General features: G+C 39.5%; 2 pseudogenes; both read right to left on the bottom strand.

Annotated features, from left to right (window-relative positions):
* Window positions 1–1,832: 1,832 nt before the first annotated feature.
* Window positions 1,833–2,315, bottom strand: LOC149119410 (nuclear receptor subfamily 2 group C member 2 pseudogene; annotated as a pseudogene).
* Window positions 2,316–4,038: 1,723 nt separating this feature from the next.
* On the bottom strand, window positions 4,039–8,689 carry LOC149119409 (nuclear receptor subfamily 2 group C member 2 pseudogene; annotated as a pseudogene).
* Window positions 8,690–24,894: the final 16,205 nt, after the last annotated feature.

Genomic DNA, 24,894 nt, shown 5'->3' with positions numbered 1-24,894 from the left:
CCTTTACACAGAAACTGGTGAGACCTAAATTCACATCTAGGATTCTGTGCTGGGGTCATGAAGAAGTAAAACAGGACTGTCTCTTCCCACTCTGCCCAACACAAGAAGTACCAGAAATGGCCCCGTGCCCTCACTTACTGCATACACTGAGGAACACTGTATCGCAGGATGGCACTAGCACAGGCAGACGTGGTGACCTGTATGCCATCCCAAATTGCAGTTAACACCATAGGCAGCTTCTGGGTGCCTGGGAGGGTTATTTAACTGCACATGGGAAAGCAGCAAGTGCACCCGTAGGAGGCTCCATGGAACCCAACCCAGGTATGAGGGCTCTGAGGCACACGGGCATTCACTTGTTGCAGGGCATCAAGCACATCAAGGTCTTCTCATCACTTGCTCTCGGGCCTCAGACTGTGTGGCCAGCAGCCTATGGAAGTGACTATGCTGAAATTGGGACTTCAAAGTTCATGGGAAATGCACAATATCTTTTAATTCAATCTTCTTATGAACTTTTTAACTAAAATATTAACATCATTGACATCAGCAGTATTGCTAAGCATTTTCTTTGATTCTTATTGATCCTCATTTTCTTCTTGCCATCTTTTAATGCTTTAAAAATTTACAATATGAAACAGTAAGAAACAGAATTCTAAACTGGTGTAGGTGAGGGTTAATGTATTATTTATCTTATAATAAATTGAATGTGAACAGTGCTGATATTTCTTTTGCTTTCCTTTTAAGCAGAATTGAATTTCACAATGAAGATACTATTTGCAATGTTTGCATTTCCAGCAGACAACAATATAGAGTGCAAAATTAGGCACTATGACTTTGTTGGTAAACAGTGCTCAGTATCTAGGACAGAATGGATGACCAACATCTTTAACTTCCCATTGATGAAATTTCTGATTTAAAAAATTCAAAATTTACCAACCGCAGATGTGAAGCTTTATACTATTTTTTTTGACAGGCAGAGTGGACAGTGAGAGAGAGAGACAGAGAGACAGAGAGAAAGGTTTTCCTTTGCTGTTCGTTCACCCTCCAATGGCCGCCGCGGCCGGTGCGCTGTAGCTGGCGCATTGCGCTGATCCGATGGCAGGAGCCAGGTACTTATCCTGGTCTCCCATGGGGTGCAGGGCCCAAGCACTTGGGCCATCCTCTACTGCACTTCCTGGCCACAGCAGAGAGCTGGCCTGGAAGAGGGGCAACCGGGACAGAATCTGGTGCCCCGACCGGGACTAGAACCCCGTGTGCCGGCGCCGTAAGGTGGAGGATTAGCCTAGTGAGCCGTGGCGCCGGCCCGCTTTATACTATTTTTAGTCATAATGTGCATGCTTAAAATAAGCAAATATCATTCTGAATAATGGGATGGTAAAAAAAGAGCACGGGGGTCAAAGATTTCTTAACATACATACACAAGGGAGCTTCAAGAAGGTTTATTAAAAGTAGAATTGTTTATTTTTTCAAAACTATTTAAATTCATACATAGTTTTTATTTTTTTCTTTTAGTTTTCTTTAATACCAATCTCTGACATTATAAAACTTCATTTTTGCTTTTTGTCTTTCGAGAATTTCTAAATATAAATTGAGTTAAAAGAATGTTCCAAAATCTGATATTTCATTAAAAGGCATTAAAATGTTTCTTAGGCATGAACAGATGCACTAGTCTTTTAGTTGTGGTTGTTTGGGGTTAACTGATGAAAAGAAACCAGGTAGGAAATGGCTAACAAACTGAGACTATCCTCACATGCCAAAATGCCACTATTTTTATCTCATTTGTGTCTTGGTTGGTCTGGAGGACCCTGTGCTGCTGGGTGGGCATGAGGTGTGCACTACAGGCAGGATCCTGGGATCGAGTTGCTGTACTCTGCAGTCTCCATCTTGAGGATATAGGATATTATGCTATCAAAGCATTGCAAATGGGATCAGTAAAAAAAATATTCTTCTGTTATGTTGGATCCCATGAACCTGGATGCTGGCAGGCAGACAAGAATCTGGGCCAATTGGTAGGTGTGTTCCAAGTAGGTTTTCTGAATATAACCCTGCGACTCCATCTGTGCCTTTTCCTGAAATTTTTTGGCTTGTTCAGTCAAACGTGGATGCTCGGGACTAAAGATAACTATAACTTTAAGGTATGTATACTCATAGCTGCCTATATCCAACTTTGCCATGCGGTTATGGAACTCCTACAGCTTCCAGATGTGCTCCATGACCTGTTTTATCTAGTAGATGGAGAGTGTGTCTTCCTGGATGCTGTTATGCAGGTGGTTTATAATGGCAGCCAGAATGGTGGAGAGTGTTGGGAAGCAAGACATCAACAGCACTGACAACTTGGAGGCTCTTGTCTAACATGGCCAAAAGACCCTTGAGGAAGGGAAGAGGAGGCTGCACACAATGAACTCTGTCCTAGTTTCACAGAACACTGCATGGAGCAATAGGGAATTTGGCTGTATGAGAAGTGCACAACATCCTCCTTTCTCAATATTGTGGGTGATTTCATGTCTGTTTCCTCTCTGATGACCTAAGTCCTTCCTGTAGTTATAGTTTTGTGGAAAACAAAGCCTCCCTGTCAAACCTCTCATACCAGACTCCATATTTCTTGTTTGAAAAAAAATTGGCTGATCTAGAGAAGATAGTCCCAGAGTCTTCACTCAGTGCCTTCAATCATTTTTCTACAGTATTTAAGACTCACTGGGTTGCTGCTTGAGAAAATAAGCAGCATAAGTTGTGCTCAATGTGGGGCTGGCACAGTTTGCATTTGCTATCTTTTCATCATCTGTAATGCACTGCCAACCCCTGCTGCTCACTGCAGCTGTAGTCCTTGCCTTAGTCTTTCCTGCTTCTGATTGGGACAGAGGACTCATCCTGGCACACAGCACTTTCAGAGAGGAGAGAAATTCACCATGGCAGTTCGGGTAAATAGGGGTAATTGGTCCCATAAATACAGGTAGTCATGGGAAATTCAGCCACTGTGGAAAGAAGGCATTTCATAGCTATGAGAAAACGTATGCTAAAGACAAGAGGATTAAAGTGTTCACATAGTTTCAATGCCTTTCGGAAATGACTATTGTATATAATCCTTGGTTTCCTGAGGAAGGAACAATTGACCTTGAATCTTGGAAATGGACAGGAGATAATGGACATAGGGAACATAAAAAGGATAAAGTTATTCCTATTTCCTATTTTTCCTTATGGTCAGCAATATGCCAAGGTCTCAGTCCTGATGAGCACAGGATTCCAGGTAAGCCTGAAATAGCTATTGCTTCTGCCCCACCTCCTGATGCAGATTCCTTGTTCCCCAGATTTGCATTACAGGGTAAATTAGAGAAAAGCTCTGACCCAGAATCCATTCTGCCCTTGTTTAAAGCAATGTGCTAAAATGAAAAGTTGGAAGATGAAAAAACTCTGTCTCCATATATTTTCTCTGTGACTTTTACAGCTAGTAATCCTAATAAGAGCATCATCCCATAGACATGCAAACATTATGGTGGTTCTGAAAATCAGTACAGAAAAATGGCATGCATGGATCATTTACAATGACAATGCTGGAAAATATTACCAGACAAATTTGTGTACCATAGGACTATAAACAATTGGCCCAAGCAGTTCTAAACTCAGGACAGTGGCTTCATTTTAAGGCAAAGTACTCCATGATGAGTGTGATGATTAAGCAGAGAGAAATCAGAATGGAAATATGCCTCTTACTGTTGATATGTTTCATGGTGAGGGACAATACACAGACACCCGAGAGCAAATGCATGGACCCCCTCAATATTTTGATCAAGTGTTGTTGTACACACTTAGAACAGGGAGAGCCACCCCAGATCATAGTATGGGAGAACAAAAGCTTACACACTTAAACAGAACACTGAGCTGTGAGCTGATTTTCTAGCCAGACTAAAAAGAGTGGTAGAGGGCAAGTTCCATCATATGGGTGTGGCTGATGTGCTTATCCATCAGCTAGTGTTTGAAGGGTCAAATCAAGAATTCAAAGATGCAATAGCTCCAGTTAAACATGGAAACCTGGGTTCTTGGGTCTTAGCCACAGAAGATATAGGTGTACAACCTCAGCCAATACACTGCAGTTACTATGGCTACAGCTTTGACTGAAGCTTTAAGGGATAAGCAAAAAGTGATCCATGTTAAAATTCTGTGAAATTTGGCCTCATAAAAAGGGATTACAAGGAACATCCAAAAATGCCAAGAAATTTCTGTCCCAAGTGCAAAAAGGTATATCATTGGGGAAAAAAAAATCAAGAGCAAAATTTATTAGGGATTGTAAGCCTTTAAATGGCCATGGGGGCAGCCCTCAGCCCTGTCTCCAAGAGGGTCAGAAGCCAACAGCTCCTCAAGTGTATTGGTGATAAAGCCTTGGGCTCACTGGACTCAACTCTTGAGAACAGATAATAAGCCTTTATGAGATTAACTGTGAATGACATGGTTTTCAATGGATTGCTTGATAGGGGGCAGACTACTGTGTGATGCTAAGTGAGGAGTGGCCTCATCACTGGCCTTCAAAGCCTGAACCAATATTACATGGAGTGGGGGTGTGACACACTCTCCAGACAGGTGGCTCAACCCTTGAGTTGGGTCGACTGATGGAAATTAAGGATTTTTTTCAACCACTCATTTCAAAGAGACTTAGTACAAATTTGTGAGGAAGAGGTGTACTAGCAAGTCAGGGAGCTTGGTTCACTATGGATTATCAGGTATTGTATGATGATACTATGGATCACCAGAGAAATGGTTGCACTAGTTCATCAGTTCATATTTACCCCCAATTCTAAGGGCCACCACCAAACATATAGCTTCTTCCTTTACAGTGGACTTCAGATACCACCACATGGGTTGAGCAGTGGCCCCTGAATGAAAACTAAAGGCTTTTCAACATTTGGTTGAGGAACCAATTAAAATTGGGACCTCAGAGCTCTTAATAAGTCATGAATAAGATGGGCACTTGCAGCCTGCACTCCTAGCTCCTCCTGCTATCCCTGCTCATTACCATATCATTATTTTGGAACTAAAAGATTGCTTTTGCTCTATTCCTCCCCATCCTAAAGACAAAGAGTGATTCACCTTCCCAGTGTAACAGTTAAATAATAGTATCCCTACACCCTGATATCAGTGGATAGTCCTCCCCATGGGAATGAAAAATAGTCTTAATATATGCCAGTATTATGTTAATAAGGCTACACAACCTTTCCTTTGCCTATATCCTACAGTTTTCATTATATGGATGATATATTGGTAGGACATCCAGATGAGGATTATTTAGACAAAGTGTTTTGTGACCTTCAGGGCATGCTGTATAAACAGACTACATAGCACCAGAAAAAGTACAAAAGTAGAAACCTTTACAATATTTGGGAACAATAATTACTGACACAGCCATAAGATCTATAAAACCTCATTTGGAGTTAAAGAAAACTTTAAGGTTAAATGAGCTAGAAAAGCCCTAGGACATATTAATTGGTGTGGACCATATTTTTCCATTACTACTGCTCAAATGAGTCCTTTATTTCAATTATTGGAGGGAGATTCCACTTTAATTCAATAGGAATGGCTACTCTTCATGCTCAGGAAGTACTTGAATTGATAAAGTTTTGGATAAAATGGAACTACATAGATAAAATCCAAGAAAAGGAAATACAATTACTTATAGTCCCTACCAAAAAAAACAACCTTTGCGAATAATAAGCCAAAATTCAGAAGCAGGCATAGAGTATACCCATCTCTCTCATGTACTTCCTAACTTCATCACACCTTATTTAACTATGACTATGACTCTTAATAAGGAAGGCAGAAAAGTGTCAAGCTATTGCTGGGGTAGAGTATCATACCCTCATACTACATTTAAATAAACAAGAAGTAGAATATCTACATGAAAATGATCCCATAGGGCAAGCTACTCTACAACATTTTCTGGGAAAAATAAACTCCCACTACCCATCTAGGAAGCTGCTCACTCACCTTACTTGCAAGACCCATGTTATGCCTCAAATGCTGAGTAGACATGCTGTTCCCCAGGCTGATACCCTATGTACAAATGGTAGTTCTACAGAGACAGCCACAATGACTTGTTATAAATCAAATCAAAAACTTTCTGTCCACAAGACTTGGCATAATATTCAGGGATCAGCACAAATTTTGGAATTAGTGGGTATTCACAATGACTTACAAATGACTTCCCAAGAGGTCAATGTCCTTACTGACCCTTTACAATCCTTATAAACTTTCTATATTAAACCAAAGAATACACCATTTGCAACTATTTTTTTACCTCTCTACAAAAATTTTTTATCACATAATAAGCCTTTTTACATCTTCCATATCAGAGTCCACTCTGGAATTCCTGGACAGCTAGCTGAATAAATGAGGCTACAGACAAACTTACTAGGATAAATATCCAATATTTAGAACAAGAAAAACTCAATCATCTGTTGCTACATCAAGATCCAACTATGCTAAATCAACAGTTTCTACAATTTACTACTCAGCAATCAAAATGTATTGTCTTGTCTTGCAACCAATACTCTCCATTCTAGCCATTAGGTCTATAAATGTCTGCCAACCCTAGAATTTAAAAAATGCTGTTTGGCAAATGGATGCTACACATTTTCTGGAATTTGGAAAATTAAAATATGTCCATATAACTATAGATACTTATTCTAATGCCTTAATGGCCTCCACTTTGACAGGAGAAACAGCCACACACATGCAATAAGTTGTTGTATTAAATATTTCTTATTTTTAGGCATTAATTTTCAGATTAAAACAGACAATGGCCCAGTATATTCAGGTCAATGGTTTCAGGACTTCTGTAGGCAGTGAAAAATTCAACATGTCAGTATAATTATAACAGTATAATTCAAGCTATCATGGAGCACCATCATCAGAGATTAAAGGCACACATATAAAAAAATCACAAGGGGGGAGCCCACTCTCAACATGCATTATTATCAAAAGCCTTACTATTTTTTTACCTTAAATAACAAAAAAGAAGCTCCTATTATGACTCATTGGACCCCATTAGCCTCTTGAACTCCGTTACCTCAGGTACAGTGGAAGGATCTCTAAACTAATCAATGGTGTGGTCCTAGCCCATTACTAACCTGTGGCAGAGGATATGCTTTTGTCTTTCCAAAAAATGAACCCAGATCACAATGGATCCCTCTCCTACACATCCAATCACACCATACAACAGGGGATAAAGAGGCTACACATCCCCAAAACACTGAGGGAGATCAAAAGTGGGCCAGGACATGGAGAGTGCTGAAAGCACTTGTGGAACAAGCCAATAACTTAGGAAGAAGACAGGACATTTGCAAGCCTGAAAATTTATTAATATTTTAGCGACACCTACGGTTAGCAATGTAAATGTTCAAGGAGTACATCGGGCTTCTGTTCCTTACCCACCTGGTATGCATGTGCTAGAATGGTATCAGGCAGCTCCATATTGGTGTGTAAATGATACAAAGTTATATCCAGGATCTGCATAATGGGATCATGACCCTAAAATAGAACATAAATCTCCTAAGGGAAGTGACAGAGGGACTTGTTAATTATGTTCAATTGGATTGTGACAAAAATTGGAGAGATATATATGTGTCACTACACCACAATGGAATAGCTAAATGTATAATCTGTCCATGATTAATCAGTACATCTCTGAATGGTGGAGTGTTCAAAATATGCAAGGGATTGTAAATTTGACAAAATGTAATTATGAATTGGCTAAAATTCATGTGGATGCTATCAATGAATCAGTGTTCACAAACCTGATTATAACTTTACTAAAGGCTTACATCAGATAAGTCTGGGGACTCTTACTTTATAGGGTGCTACCATAAATGTTCTTTATATATTTCTTAAAATAATTTGGTGACTACTCTCTAATATTCATAAATCCCTGATGTTCACTGTGTATTATTTACAAAATAAAAACAGTGGAGAAAATGTTAGGGAACAAGACAGCCACAGTATTGACAGGTTTGAGGCTCTGTGTCTGCACATGGCCAACAGACCCTTGAGGAAGTGAAGAGGGCAGTCCTGCCCAAGTGCCTGAAAGGCTTGGACTGAACTGGCCCAGTGCATGGAGAGGAAGAACAGGAAGGACACAGACTTGCAGATGTACTGCACATTGAGGTGCTTCGGCATCAGGCTGGGCATTGTCAGCTTAAACATGAAGTATGTGTCTGAAAGGAGAGGGCCTTCAACCTCAATGACAGGTGCTTACTGGTCTCGTCTGGTGACGTGGATGCTCCCTCCTCCACTGGCGTCCATCTGTTTGATCAGGCTTGGTGGCCAGGAGCTGTCTGTGGTATTAAGTGCTTTAGCTAAGGTATCAAATGCCCTGCAATCTCACTTGCAGACTGGCCCTCTAGCTAGATATCTGAAGTGCAACCATTGTTCAAGGATTCACTTAGGTTGACAAGGAGGTCACTACGTTTGCCAGTGTGCCTAAGCTCCCTGGCTTGTTTCTGCCTTGGAGTAAAGAGAATTGTGCCATCCTGGGCTGCTAGACATTCACAAGCATCCCTGCTTCTTCTATGTCTTGTGGATATCAGAGGACTTCTCAGGTCCTTCTGGATATAGATTTTCTCAGGTGAAGCAGCACAATTGCTCAGTTTCTCCCACTGCTATCAAAGGACATCTGTTTACTCTGTACAGATTCTATTTTAATGCTCATAGCCAAGCATTTTTTCAGCTGGCAAAACTGACAGTGATTGTAGTGATGTTTGCTGATGATGAAGTCTTGGTTGCTCTAGAAATTTTTTTTTTTTTGCATGGTCCTTTTAAAGAATCCTTTGCAACCTTCACAACTGACAGCCACATAGTGATGGCCAGAGGCTTTGTCACCACAGACTGTACAGTACTCCACCACCTGGAGCTGCTGTAGGTCCATCCTGCCCAGAAATTGCTCCACAGAAGCAGAACCCATGACGACCCAGGTTGGTGTAATGATCTGAAAGCACAGGGAGAGGCTGGCCATCCCTTAGAGATTCTGGTAGAGAGGTCTTTGTAGGTGGTAATTCAACCACTTGTGGGTCCCCATTCTGTAATGAACCAGCCCCTCCATATTTGTAGCCAAGGTGAAGCAAGATCCTTCGAGAACCTCAGGATTTGGCACCAAAGTGGCCTGGAAGCAGGTCTCATGTTGGCGGCGGGCAACCCCCAAAGAGGAGGGCAGGGCACAGTGAGACTGGGCCCCCTGAGTAGGTAGATGGCAAGAGCCTGGGGGTGCCACAGGGGTTGTGGGGAAGGAAGAAACTGTTATTGTTTTTGTCAGTGAAGGGTCAGAGTTCTTGACCCCATTGCTGTAGCCACTGCAGCCTGGGCACTGGGAGGAGGAGCACGAATGTTCTTCCTTTTCTCTGTGACAACCATGACACGCAGTTTTTCTAAAATACATATTTTCCATGATTTCTAATCATATCATCTCAGATTCATTATGCAGATATAGTATGACTTTTTTCCCAATATTAAAACATTCTTTGTGTAGCATAGTAACCTGAATTCATGAGTTAATGGTATTTATTTTTATTAGGCAATGAAGTCCTATCCCATTTAATGAGCAATGCTTACTTCAACTTTCCCACGTAACAGGAATGTTCTGGGAAGAAACCAAGTCAACATTCCTATTAACATTTCACTGATTTTTTTTAGATATACTTATTTAGCTGAAGGTCAGAGTTACAGGGAGAGATACAGAAAGACCCTGGAAGTGTGGGTTCACTCCTTGCAATGTCCAAGGTGGGTCAGGCCAAAACCAGGAGCTTCATCCATGTCTCCCACATGGGTGGTGGTGACCCACACACTCAGGCCATTTTCTGCTGCTTTTCCAGGCCGTTACCATGGAGATGAGTCAGAAACGAAGCCACCAGAACATAAACTGGCACCTATATGGGGGGCAGGAATTGCTGGTTGTAGCTTTACCCACTATGGCAAAATGAAGGCCCCTATTTCACTGAATTGCAGGAGACAATGGCCAGCTGCACCCAATGCCACCTCAGCTTACTTTTTAGTCTGGGTTCTCTTAGATTATCCTTGAATATTTCATTTTATCTGCAAAATATCCTTCAAAAGGAAGAAAGTTTTAAAGCTAAATCTTTATAGGTTCCAGGTAAACATGCTTGAGTGGAAGGCAGTGTGTTTGTGCACTATGTGTATCACATATTGTGTTGCTGCAGGGGTGTTTGCTATATAAAGTCCAGGACACCCTAATATTGTGTGGAACATAATTATACTAATATGTATGTTTTTTAACTGAAATTCAAATTCAACTAAATGTTCCATCTTTCTAACTCTGACTGCCTTACTCAAAAGACGCATAAAAGCTTCTCAAATTAACTAATAAAATGACAAACTGCTATCTATGTTGTATCATTGTGGTTATTTACTTCTTGCTACCAAGTGTGTGAGGTTGCTTGGCTATCATATAAATTTCCACTCTCAACAACCATTTAACCAACTTCCCAGGTTATTACACTGATTCTTTTCTAGTCCTATCTTTAGGCTTCACAAAATGCCTCTCATAATTCTAAGTTGACTTCTACATTATTTTTAATAGAAAACTTTTATTTAATAAATATAAATTTCAAAAGTACAACTTTTGGATTATAGCAGTTCTTTCCCCCATAATCACCCTCCCACCTGCAAACCATCCCATTTCCACTTCCTCTCTCATCTAATTCTTCATTAAGATTCATCTTTAATTATCTTTATATACAGAAGATCAACTCTATACCAAGTGAAGATTTCAGCAGTTTGTACCCACACAGACACACAAAGTATAAATTACTATTTGAAGACTAGTTTTACTATTAATTCTCATAGTAAAACACATTAAGGACAGGGTTTCTACATGGGGAGCAAGTGCAGAGTGCCTCCTTTGTTGATTTAAGAGCGTCAATTGTTAAATCAACTCCTACATTACTGTAGTAACATTCTACTGCACAGAAAAACTTCCTTTGTCAGCTGAGGCTATTAGTAATGCTCAAGCTATGATTCCTAATCAAAGCAGAGGAAGGCAGGAACACTGCTTCCATAACAATGACTACAACTGGACCTTTTTTCAAATAGCCACAGCTCAAGCACCATGACTCTAAGAATAGGATGCCTTGTGTGAGGGAAGATTAGACTGTTTGTGCTCTTTGACCTAGTAATTTCATTTCAGGAATTTATGCTAAGGAAACAAACAAACAAAAAAAAAACCAAAACACAAAAACATACGCAGATGATGTTCCTTACAGGTTTACTTGTAATAGCAATAAATCAACAAATAAATAGAAACAAAAACGGAGGCCAACATTCAAATCTCCATCAGCATAGGATTAGGTATGTCCCAGATGGTGCACCAAACAAGATTAGTTTCCTAATGGGACCTTACCCTACTATCCAGTCTCAACAAACTATGTGATCTCAAAAAAACACCAAAGACAAAAAAGCTCTCCATGCTTCAAATCCACCAATAGAATCTCATTTTATTTTTATTAATTATTTATTCATTTGAAAAAGCAAAAATTTCATTTTAATTAAAAACAAAAATATATTCATTATATATTAATTAATTATGAACAATGGGTATTTCAAAAGTTTGAGGGAAATAGAATTTAAGCTAAATTTATTTTAGTGGAAGAAATTTTGAAATCTATGTATATATGTGCTCTTTAAAAAGTAATAGGACATGTTTATTATAAAAATCTATACATAGATTCAAGTCTTTTTCAACAAAAATAATCTCTTAATTCCATTTTGCATGAACTATTTGAAACATCATTGTCTGCATTGTTCTGAAAGATGTACACATTGTAGAATGACCAAACAGTGAATTAACACATATATCATCTTGCACATTTTTAAGAGGTAGTAGTCCTTAAATCTATTTTTTTCAACAACTTTAGAGAATACAATACATTTTTATTAACCATAGTCACCATGTTTCACATTTTATTTATGTCCCAGCTCAATCATCTTCTATCTTTTGATTATACACGCACATTTTTCTTCTGTTAATTAAGATCTTCAACTTTGTCTATTGAACTTAAATGTTCTTTTCCTAGTTTCCTTAAAGTTACCCTATTAGTATGCTTTAATATTAAATATTACCAATTAGTTATGTCTTTCAAACTACTAAAGCTAAACTAACATTTAACCCTGTACTAGGACCTGTCACATTACAACATTTTATTTTTTTCTCCAGAGCTCTTTAAAACATGAACTATTTTTACACAAAGTTTTATTTTGTACTACCTTCTTGAAATATGCTCTATGAGGTCAGAGTTTTTGACATTCAGCCCACTCCAGAATGTAGAATGAATTATAGAAAATTCAGATATATGAACTTCATTTTCAACACAAGTTAGCAATTAACAGGCAGCCCCATAAACTAAAAAACAAGCTAAAACAAACAAAATAATCCAGAAAACTGAAAATCAGAGCAATTATATTTGTTATGAAAGCGTGCTTTATAGGCTGATAATGCAGAATTAGTCAGTAGTAAATACGGAAGTGTCTACCTTTGAAGGTCCGGGAAAGTTTACTTGCTTCTCTAAAAGAAAACAGGAGAGACATGGCTCAATGAGGATGTGATACATTTTGAGGGGCTACAGTCCTTTTGTAGACATGGAAAGGGTAGTTGATGGGCTGTGACTACCTGAGCATATAAGTGTAAAGAATGGGTCTCTGATGGTTGAGGCACTAATTTACCAATCAGAATAGATGGACTTCAGGAACAAAAATGGAGACATGCATAGCCTGTGATGGTTGCAGGCACATGTGGGTGGAGACACTGGGAGTCAGACAGGGCATGCACATATAGGGTTTGTAGACATGAAATGTAATAAAGTGGATACAAATAAACCATTGCTTGGAGATAATTTATAGTCTTAGATGATTATGTCAGAATAAAACACTGAAAAGCAATCATTATAGCTTCCTTGTCAAGAATTTAAAAGAAAATTAGAAGAATATTGAATGAAGGAAAGAAAAAGTAAAAGTAGACATCTATCAAATACCATTAAAAATACCACACATAAAAAAGGATCCAATGATTTTTAAAGAAAAATGTTAATAAAGTTAATAAACCATTAATAAAGGGAATTAGGGAGACATAGGGAAAAGTAACACAAATAACCAATTTCAGTAATTATACAGAATCATCCTTTCGTAGAGGTTATAGCCCTGACCTGAAACACTGGCATCCCATATGGGTGGCAGTTGGAGTCCTGGCTGCTCCTCTTCCCATTGATCTCTCTGCTATGGCCTGGGAAAGCAGTAGAAAATGGGAAATGACCCAAGTTCTTTGACCACTGCACCTGCACAGGAGACCCAGAAGAAGCTCCTGGCTCCTGGCTTCAGATCTGCACAGCTCTGGCCATTGTGGCCATCTGGAGAGTGAACCAGCAGATGGAAGACCTCTCTCTCTCTCTCTCTCTCTCTCTCTCTTTCTCTCTTTCCCTCCCTCTCACTCTCTCTCTCTACTTCTCTTTTTAACTTTATATTTCAAATAAATAAATCTCTAAAAAAATACACCATGTTTTGAAAATTGAATTTCAAAAACACAAGTGTAACATAAAACAATATAGGGTGATTACTGACACCATAAATAAGAGTGTCAAATTGTTAAGTCAACAACAGGAGTCACTGTGCACTTACTCCTCATGTAGGATCTCTGTCCTTAATGTGCTGTACATTGTGATTTAATGTTATAACTAATACTCAAACAGTATTTTTCACTTTGTGTTTCTGTGTGGGTGCAAACTGTTGAAAGCTTTACTTAATACATGCTAAATTGATCTTCTGTATATAAAGAGAATTGAAAATGAATCTTGATGTGAATGGAAGGGGAGAGGGAGCAAGAGAGAGGAGGGTTGTGGGTGGGAGGGAAGTTATGGGCGGGGGGAGGTCATTGTAATCCATAAGCTGTACTTTGGAAATTTATATTCATTAAATAAAAGTTAAAAAAACCATAAAACAGGAAAGCTCCTAAGTAAGTTGAATCACATTTTGAAAATCCCAAACAACCAACCAAGAAAAAAGTCACACAGTAAAAATTTCAGGTCCAGATTTACAGAATGCTCCAGAGTTTTAAGGTAGAAAAAAACAGATCTACATTTCCCAGACCTACCCAAAGTAAAAATAAGCAGAGAACATTTTTAAATTTCCTTTGGAAAATCAATGTTTCTTTGATGATGAAGCAAGTGGACCAGGCTATGAAATAAAAAATAAGTTTTTTAAAAGTATCCATTCATAAACTGAGCTATAGGTATCCAAAGCAAAGTAATAATGTAATAAATTAAACCACATAAGAAAACATCAATAGCAAGCAAGATATAATAAAAATGAAACAGTCGTTAAAGTTCTCGGACAAGTCATCCAGGTAGGTAAAATTACAGGAAGAAAAACCACATCATCATGTAGGTTACATGTTGTAAAGCATTTAATAAGGTTCAGCATCTAGTAAAAAAATTAAAAACTGCTAGCAGAACATTGAAATAATAAAAGCCAGTGAGTTCATTACTATGATCAAGATTGAAAGGAACTTACAAAAACAGTGCAACTAGTATAGGATCACTGTATTATCCCCCTCCTGGGAGTAAAACTAGACCATGATACCTGTACTATCTCTCTTCAGCTTTCTATTGCAGGAGTAGTCAGGGAAATAAAACAGTAAAAAGAAGCTATAAGGTGCAAAAATCAACTTCTAAGTAACAAAATGTGACTATATTGGATGCTGCTTTTATACAGAGATGAAGTCTAAAACCATACAAGGATAAATGAAATTACTGGAGAAATCAATATATAAATAATACATAAAATATATAAAATCCACTGGATTACTAAGTACAGCAAGGAATACAAAATAATATTAAAGGACAATAGGTAGACTAGAAAAAAGTCTGCAAGAGAAATGGAAAAAAGGATGAAAGTATTCAATATATTTAAGTATTCTTAAAATTAAATTAAAAAATGAATGAAAAGAAAAATTAAAAGAAAAACAAAGGCCCAGAAGGCAATAAACAGCCTCTAAATTGTAACTGACCTGAATGAAGTAGGCTGCTACAACCCCCAGGCAGGATCCTCTCAGGAACAGGGACCAGGGAGGCAGGAGGGGCCAGCAGGTGGCAGGACCGGGAGGTGAAAACCCCTCCTGCTGCTTGGCAGGTGATGTGAGGACTCTGTCAGAACTAACCCCGGACCGGCCCCTACTTTTCTCCCCTGTGACCCCTGAAGATACGCGTCTGCGCTGTGGAGGGTGCTGATTGGCTCCGTTCTGTATTACGTGTGCGTGCCCTCGGCTACCCAAACTGTCCAATCAGGGGCGCTTGCATAAACAATGCACAATCACGCGGGATCTTGACGCCACAGTAGTCTTCCGGTTTTGCCGTGGAGAGAGGTCCAGGAGGAGTTTTCACGGATGGGAACCTGAGAAGGTGAGGAGCGTCCCTTCGCTGTTTTCTGATCTTCCTTCACGCAGGACGCCTGGCAGAGGTTAGTGTGCGGGACAGGGAGTGCGCGGAGGGGTAGGGGGGAGTTGGCAGAAGTTGATGTTCTGCCTGGCAGGACTCGCAGGGCTCCGAAGGTTGTCCCCAGGCCTCATGTCGCTGCTGGCACCTCACTTCCTTCGCCCCCCGCTGCTCCACGGTGTAGGCCTGGACTGGCACCTGGGACTCCGGGCTTCCTGTCCCTTCCTCACAGAGACTTGTCAGCCCGGAGCCATCTCTGGGCAGCTGTGTGGCAGCAGTCGCCCATCTTCCCCGATTGTGCAGTGGGGGTGAGCGGTCGTTTGGGAGAACCCGTGCTGGGGGTGGGAGGGTGCATGCAGGCGAGCAGCTGTCCTCTATGGGGTCCTCGGTTCCCCTTCTCCTCCCAGGGCTGACCCTACTCTGACTATGTCAGAGGCAGGGTGTCATTTCGCAAACTCTGACCTCTCAGCATAGCTCTTTCTGGGAGTCTGATATCAGTGTTATAGACTAGGCAAGTTAAAATCAAAGCTGTGCGGTTCAAGGCTTTTGGTCCAGGTTTTAGTGGGGCAGGGGGACACTGTGTTTGATACTTGAATGTCATTTTATCACGCACACATTCCCTTAACAGGCTGTCATCTGTGTTTGAACTTTCAAAATAGAAACTTCGGTTACATTTATGAGTGTTTTAAAAAAGATTTCTGTTCCATGATTACCTTCCCAGTCCCAAAGATAAAGTAAAACTTAGATTCCTAAGTTATTTTTAATTTGTATTTTAACAAGGTAATTTTTCAAGATTATTTGAGTACAATTGACAAAATTGGTTTTTACTGAAGGCGTGCAACCTGATATTTTGATACATTACTGGAATTTCAAAAGTATATGGAAAATTAAGATTATTTTTAAACCTATTTTCACAAAACATTTGGAGTCCCCATGTGCATAATATATCATGAAATTATTAGGACAATCCAACTTTCATATCCATCAACTTACATCATTCTTAAAAGAGTACTTAAGTTTTTAATAAGTTATATCTAATGCTGTATTCATCTCATTATTGTGTTGTATATTATATCTCAAGGAGTTAATTTATCCCATAATTGTAAATGTGTATTGTTCCAGTAACATCTTTCCATTTCCTCCACTCTCAGGCTCATGGTAACCACCATTCTGTTCTGTCTTTCATTTGACTTTATTATATTCCACATATACATGAGAGTATGTGGTATTTATCATTCTCTGTGATATTCCAAATAGTGTAATGTCCACATCGGTACTTTTGGATCCAAATTGTGAAAAATGTCAGAATTTGCTTTTCTCCACATCTGATTCAGCATTTGACACTTTTGATTTTATTTTACTTTTTGATAATATCTTTTTAGCCTATGTAAGGTAGTAGGCATTATGGTTTTTATTAGCATTGCCATTTTTCATATGATTGCTTGCATATGTTGATTGGAGAATCTGATCAAATACTTTGTCCATTTTTATTACAGTATTTGCTTTTGCAATATGTATGTTCTTTATATTATTACATTACTCTTACTATCATCTGCCAAGATTTTCTCCTATTTATTTCTTTCTTAATTTTTTCTGTTAGTATGCAGAATCTTTCTTCAGTTTTTAAAAATATTTATTTATTTGAAAGGAGAGTTACAGAGAGACAGAAGCAGACAGACAGCAAGAGACATCTTCCATTTTCTGGTTCACTCCCCAGATGGCTGCAATGGCCAGAGCTGGGCTGATCTGTACCCACAAGTCAGGAGTTTCTTTTGGGTCTCCCAAGCACTTGGGCCATCTTCTACTGCCCTTCCAGGCCATAGCAGAGAACTGGATGGGAAGTGGAGGAGCCGGCACTCAAATCAGTGTGCACGTGGGATGCCAGCACTTTAGGGGGCAGGTTTTTATTTTTCTCTGCTATGCCACAGCTCTGGTGACATCTTCAGCTTTGTTTTAAACCTATAAACCTTTTATTTAAGATATAAAAACTTCAAGCATTTTGTAAATACAAATTTAGGAACATAGTGATCCTTTCCATCCTGGCCTCCCTCTCACCTGCACCCCCCCACACACACCCTTCTTCCTCTTCCCCCTCCTATTCCCAACCTTATTTTTTGCTAAGATTTATCTAAGATATATTTTCTATTAACTTTAAACACAAAAGATTAACCCTACACTAAATAAAGAGTTAAACAAATAGCATGAAAAAAAAAAAAAAAAAACAACAACAACACTGTTCCTCAACAGTGGAGACAAGGGCTGTTCAATGTCATTACATCTCAAAGTGTCACTTGCATTTCTATAGATTACCTTTGAGGCATACTTTAGTTACCACAGATCAGGGAGTTCATTTAGTATTTGTCTTTCTGAGACTGACTTCCTTCACTGAATATAATATTTTCCAAATGAAAATGAAAGTATTCCATTTTCATTTTTTTTTGCAATCCTACTTCCTTATTTTTGCTTTTGTCACCTATGCGTTTTGTGTCATATCCAAATTATTGCTGAAGCTAAAGCCAATGGATTTGCTCCCAGTATTTAAGGAGCTTTAAGTTCTGAGATCTTCTGTGTAAGCCTTCAATCCATTTGGATTGATTTTCAGGCATGGTGTAATATAATGATTCACTTTCAGATTCTGGCATGTGGATGGCCAATTTGCCCCTGCCTCCAGTGCTGGCCCCCAAAATGTCCAATGAGTACACTCAGTGAACCCATTGTCACTTGATCAAGCGCCCCTGATGCTGTGCCTGGAGCTGAACAGTGATAAGGTAGAAACTGGCAGAGTCCAGTTTTACCATCACTTGCTATCTCATCTCCCAGGCCCATCTTGCTGTGCTCTGTTGCTCTGCCCTGTCTGTATTGGGATACTACAGAAGGGGAGAATTCAGGGAGAGGGACATGAGAAGAGTTTGGGATGATGGGGAGAAACAGACTGTGCAGTGATGGGGTTGGGCTCATGGGGCTGTGTCCCCTCTCTGCAAGCCAGAGATGTGGAGGTAATTCAAAACTTTCCTGGAGGGATGGACATTGTGTTACAACCTTGTTTAGAATGCACATGTCCCATATTGGGGTGTCTGGGCTAAAGTTACATCTTCCACTTCCAGCTTCCTGCTAATGTGTGTTCCTGGATGGGGGGGAGTGATAGTTGAGGTAGTGAATCCTTGCCACCCACCTGAGAGACCCAGGTTGAGTTCCTGGCTTCAGCTTGGTCTGGCATGGCCATAGCTTTATTGGGCATTTGTGAAGTGAACAAATAGATGAGGGTGTTCTCTCTTCCTCTCTGTCTCTGTGCAATCTCTTTTTCTTCCACACTAATTAATTAATGAATTTGTAAAAACTGCATGGAATAATTGGTACCAAATCAGAGTTAAATTATAGGAGTAAGTTCCTAGTGTTACATAGCATATTGGAGTAACTATAGTCCATAATCTATAAGATTATGAACAAATAGAATTGTGAATTGTAATTTTGAGAAGGGAATGTGTTGTTTACCCTGATTTGATCAATACACATGGATTAAAATCTCATACTGTATTCCATAGATATGTACAATTATTGTCAATAAAAATTAAAAAACAACATTTTACTTAGTGTATAATGTTACAAGTTGTTGAAATATTTAAATTAGTATCACAATTAATGTGATCTTTGGAAGTAGTTTATTAATACAAACATAATCTAGAAAACATGGACTGATATTTTGTCATGTTAAGTGGAGCAATCAGGAGACAGTATTTTATCTTAAATTAATGATTAATATTTTAAACTGTTTCATGTAAGAAAAAATAAATTATTTCTTAAAGTGTATATGGAATTAGAATTAGGGCAATATCAAACAAGAAATGTGGAATTAAATGTTGGGTTAATTTTGATGCAGAAATTTCTTGAAACATATGTATAGTTCTTTCATACAAAATATTGTCCATGAATTTAAAGTCCCCTCATATTCATGCTTTCAAATATTTTTTAAATAAAATGAACATATTTTAATTTCATGTTCCACAAAATACTTGAAGCCCCCTCATATTTATTGGTTTTTAGTTTCTTCTGTGAAGCCCAAACTCATAAGCCTGTCTGTGCAGTCCTAACTGTCCCATGTTTTCAGTGTGTGTTCCATGCTTTGTACTACTTTGGGAGTCATATAATCATAAGCACAGTATAAGATAAGCCCATTTTCATTAATTCCACAAATGTTTCATATTATTTACAGTACCTCTTTATGACTATTAGTCCCAGACAGGTCTTAATCCAGATTTTGTCTCCAGACATTGACCTTTTCTGGACTGACCCATAATTGGAATCATATAGTGTTACAGTATGTGTGGTTTTGCTTTTTATTTCTTTTCTCTCTTTTTCCCTTTTTTGAGTTTCATTACTTTTGTAGTCTGTCATTTCATAGTTATTTTTGATTTCTAAATACTATAGCATTATAAAAGATATACTACATATTGTTGTTTTTCCACATCAGTATTTGGGTTGCTTTCACATTTGGGTTTCATGAATATTGCTAAAGTGAGTATTTGGGTGCATGCGGGCTTTGTATCTTTTAGTGATGTATCTTGGAAGGAAACTGCTGAGGCAATCAATAATCCCATGTGAAACATGCTGAGAAACTGCCAAATTATTTTTCCTAGTGGTCTCACAGTTTTATTGGAAGTTTGTTTACCTATGGCTGAATCAGTCATTTTATTGACTGTGAAGTTGGATTGTCCAGAGGCTTTGATTTGCATTTTCACAACGACTAACTTTAAGCATACCTCTTTTGTAATATTAAAATGTGTTACTGAAATCACTGCTTCATTTTATTATGCTTTTTAATTATACTTTGTAATTTTAGTATAAAATCCATGGTCTTATTTTAATTCCTTAGTGCTATTTTCATTCTGTGATGCTACATTGAATGTTCTCATTGATTATATTTTCAGAATGTTCATTGCTACTAAACAGAAATATGATTGATATTTGAATCTTTTATATTTTGCAACATTACTGAATTTTACTTTGAGTGGGTCTATAGTGAGTTCCTTAGGATATATTTTACATACAAGATTATGTGTTAGGCATTACAAGCCAAGTTTGCTCTTTTGTTTCTAATTTGGAGAGTTGAATTTTTTATTATGAGGTCTTTAGCAGAATCCTGTAATACACTGTTGAGTAGAACTTCTAAGAGTATTTGTGGTTTGTTTTCATCTTATAGGAGTTTACTGTAGATTTCCCATAGGTGCCCTTCTTGAAGTTCTCTTCAATTCCTAGTTTGTTTAGGGTTTTAATCATAAACTGCATTAGTCAAAAATTTTCCTCTATCAATGAGGTTATCAAATTTTGATTTCCTTTTATTAGCATAAATTATTACATTAATTACTTATCTGTAACATTTTCTTTGTTTATATTTGAGAACTACATAGAGATAGAGCTCCTACCTTTTGGTTCACTCCCCAAATGTCTGTAGTAACCAGGTCTGGGATAGAACTGAGACCAGAGCCAGAAGCCAGAAACACAATCATGGCCTCCTATTTGGCTGTCAGGGAGCCAGTTGTACCATCACCACTGCCTCCTAGAGTCCAAATTGACAAGAAACTGGAGTCAGGAGTCAGAGCTAAACATTGAACTGTAATATGGAGTGAAGGCATCTTAGCCAGCATCTTAAATGATGGGCCGAAAGCCCACACTTAACCTCTGTAGTCTGCTCCTTTGGTCTATCTGTTTTTGCAGTAATAATGCATTGTTTTGATGACTTTTGCTTTTGATATTTATCATATTTTCAGTAATACTTTGTGTATTTGAATTGTTGACATTGCATGTGAATTTTCTGTATAGTTTTTTTTTAATTTCTGCTAAAAGTAAGTATTGGCATGTTATAAAGAATATGTTGAATTTATAGATCACTTCGGATCATATTGATTTCATTTTTAATGAAAGTTTTTCTCTTTTTAAAAAATTGTTTGAAAGACATAGTTACATACAGTGAGAGAGATCTTCCATCCACTAGTTCACTCCCCAAATAGCTGCAACAGCTGGGGTTGAAACAGGCCAAAGACAGTAGCTTCTTCTGGGTCTCCCACGTGGGTGGCATGAGCCCAAGGACTTGGGCCATGCTACACTGATTTTCCCAGGTGCTTTAGCAGGGAGCTAGATCAGAAATGGAGCAGCTGGTTTTGAACCAGCTCCCATAAGAATGTCAGCATCACAGGCAGCAGCTTTACCCACTATACCGCAAAGCCAGCCCCAATACTGATTTCTTACATATATTTTAAAATCCACAAACACAGGATATATTTCCATTTACTTGGGCCATCTTTAATTCCTATCAGTAATCCTTTATAGTTTTCAGTGTTTAGATATTTTATTTCATTGGTTAAATTTTTTTTTTATTTTTTTTTATGTATTTATTTTTTTTTTGACAGGCAGAGTGGACAGTGAGAGAGAGACAGAGAGAAAGGTCTTCCTTTTTTTTGCCGTTGGTTCACCCTCCAATGGCCGCCGCGGCTGGCGCGTTGCGGCCGGCGCACCGCGCCGATCCGATGGCAGGAGCCAGGAGCCAGGTGCTTTTCCTGGTCTCCCATGGGGTGCAGGGCCCAAGCACCTGGGCCATCCTCCACTGCACTCCCTGGCCACAGCAGAGGGCTGGCCTGGAAGAGGGGCAACCGGGACAGAATCCGGCGCCCCGACTGGGACTAGAACCCGGTGTGCCGGCGCCGCTAGGCGGAGGATTAGCCTAGTGAGCCGCGGCGCCGGCCTCATTGGTTAAATTTATTCCTAATTATTTTATTCCTTTTGATGCTATTGAAAATTCAGTTGTTCTTGTTATTTCCATTATTATTGTTAATTTTTAGTTTATAAAAAGACAGCTACTTTTACTATGCTTATTTTGTATTATGAAGCTTTCTTGTATTTGATTATATTAACAATTTTACTGGAGAATCTTTAATATCCTCTACATGAACGGTCATGCAAATAAGGCTGCAGAAATGTTCTGTTGTTTGTCCTGCGAGAGTTAGAAATCTGTCTGCTGGGCCGGCGCCGCAGCTCACTAGGCTAATCCTCCACCTTACGGTGCCGGCACACCGGGTTCTAGTCCCAGTCGGGGCACCAGATTCTGTCCCGGTTGCCCCTCTTCCAGGCCAGCTCTCTGCTGTGGCCAGGGAGTGCAGTGGAGGATGGCCCAAGTGCTTGGGTCCTGCACCCCATGGGAGACCAGGATAAGTACCTGGCTCCTGCCATCGGATCAGTGCGGTGCGCTGGCCGCAGCGTGCTGGCCGTGGCGGCCATTGGAGGGTTAACCAACAGCAAAAAGGAAGACCTTTCTCTCTCTCTGTCTCTCACTGTCCACTCTGCCTGTCAAAAAAAAAAAAAAAAAAAAAAAAGGAACGCGGGGTATCAGCGCCACAGGCGGAGGATTAGCCAATTGAGCCATGGTGCTGCCGCCCTCCTCCCCCCAAAAAAGAAATCTGTCTGCTGGACATTGGGCTAACACTGCCAACAAAATCCACAGAATCACCCAGGGCATTACACCACCTCTGCTTCATACATTCCCAGTTAGACACTACAGCTTCTTAAGGGATATCTTACACCCTATAATGTGTATTGTGTGCTTCTAGCAGCAGTCTATAAGCATGACTGATCCAATGGGATTATTTGAGACTCAGGTCCTCTAAACTGCATAAACAAGAGTTTTGGTAGCTGTGAAATAGTGATTCTGAGAGCACCAGGTGACTGCTGCCTGCACTTCAGGTTCTTACTGTTCCAGCCTAGCATCTACTGTCAGTTAGGAAGAGGAAGATTGCTGCCCATACTAAGGAACTCCATACCAAGGTATGACCTTTGATAGAGATGGAAATACAAAGCCTGTTCAAAGACCCAAGACAAAGACTCAGTGAGAAAGACACACCTGGTGCACATATGTTCCTGACAGGAAGTGATCTGTAACTCAACAGACAGGGACTGGAGAGCTGATAGCCATCACTGAAAAGATGCCAAGATCATCTCGAAAGCACAGTTGATGGTGTCCTAGGTGCAGAATGCTTGTTTGGAGACTGACAAATTGCATATTGCAGCATAAATTTTCTTACATCAAATGATGGTACACAATTGAGAAAAGAGCTGCTGAGGCATTTAGGTGTTTTTCATAGAGTTTATCTGACTGCCATCCCTGTGGGACAGGAAGAAGACCAGAGTAGTCCCATTCTGCCACATTTGGGTTCAGCAGTTTATTAAAACTTTAATCAGTGTTATTCATGTTAAAGGCACTAAGACAGATATTCTATCCACTGATTCTCTCATCAAATGCTCACAATAGCTGGGACTGAGCCAGCCTGAAGTGAAGATCCCAGAACTCAGTCTGGGTGGCAGAGACCTAAGTTGTTGAGCTATCACTTGCTGCCTTCTAGAGTGTGTTTTAGCAAGTAGCTGGATTGGTAGTAGTGTGGGGTCTCAAACCTATGTGCTCAGACGCAGGATGTGGGCCTCTAAAGATCTATCTTAAGTGTAGTTCCCAAATGCTGATTCATCTATTATTTTATGAGGACTCCCAATGGAGGCCAAACCCACTCTCCTGGCTCTGATGATCACAGCCCCTAAAGTTCCCAGGCACAACCATCCAAGGAGTCTTCACAGCATCAGACTCCTGCTGTGCTACCTATCCAGTGTACCACCAGGTGCTGTTCTCCCTGACTTCTCTCCATCCATTATCCACAGGCTAGCACCCAATCTGGCCATCCACAACAAAGTCAGAATGCTCTCTACTGATGTGGTGATGAGGGGGGCTTCTAAGATGACTCATTTCAGGTAAATCTCATGGGTTCCTCTAGTCCTTCCTTGACATCCAGGTGGCCCATCTACCCAGATAACCACCAGTAGCTAGCCCCTGGCACACTAGGCCTGGAACCCCACAGGCACCCCTCTGGATGACAGTCACCTGTTTACTGGCTCATGGCATAGATAATCGTGGCCTTATTGGAACTGAATCATAGGCCATTTGGTCTTCAACTCATTAGTGCAGTGCACTAGCCCTGCTGGGTCATTAAGAAGAAGGCTAGCCCTTAGCATACTCTTATGGTCATCATTCTTAAGGCCATGTTTTACATCTCTGGTGTTGTTCTTTCCCACCTCTCATTTACCATTTCTGATCGTTGGCATGGATGGAATTTATGATAGTCTAACATCATTCTCCAGTATCTGGCTTTGTAATGTTTCAACTAATGAATTAAATCTGGATATGTTGGGTTCACTATCTCTGCCTCCTGCTTTATTTAGTTTTTAAGGGTAGCATGTAAGCAGATAATACTTTTTAAGAACATAAATCCAGTACCATCATCCCAATTTTCAAAATTGATAGTTGAATATTATCTAATACCCACTGCTTCTGATTGTCACATAGATTTTGACTTAGTTATGGCTGGAAGAATGGCTAGAGGACTTACTCTTACAC

Source organism: Oryctolagus cuniculus, chromosome Y (assembly GCF_051225735.1).
Source record: "Oryctolagus cuniculus isolate XC-2025 breed Fujian yellow rabbit chromosome Y, ASM5122573v1, whole genome shotgun sequence".
NCBI lineage: Eukaryota > Metazoa > Chordata > Mammalia > Lagomorpha > Leporidae > Oryctolagus > Oryctolagus cuniculus.
The sequence above is the reverse complement of the archived record's forward strand: the minus strand, read 5'-3'. Positions and strand labels throughout refer to the sequence as shown.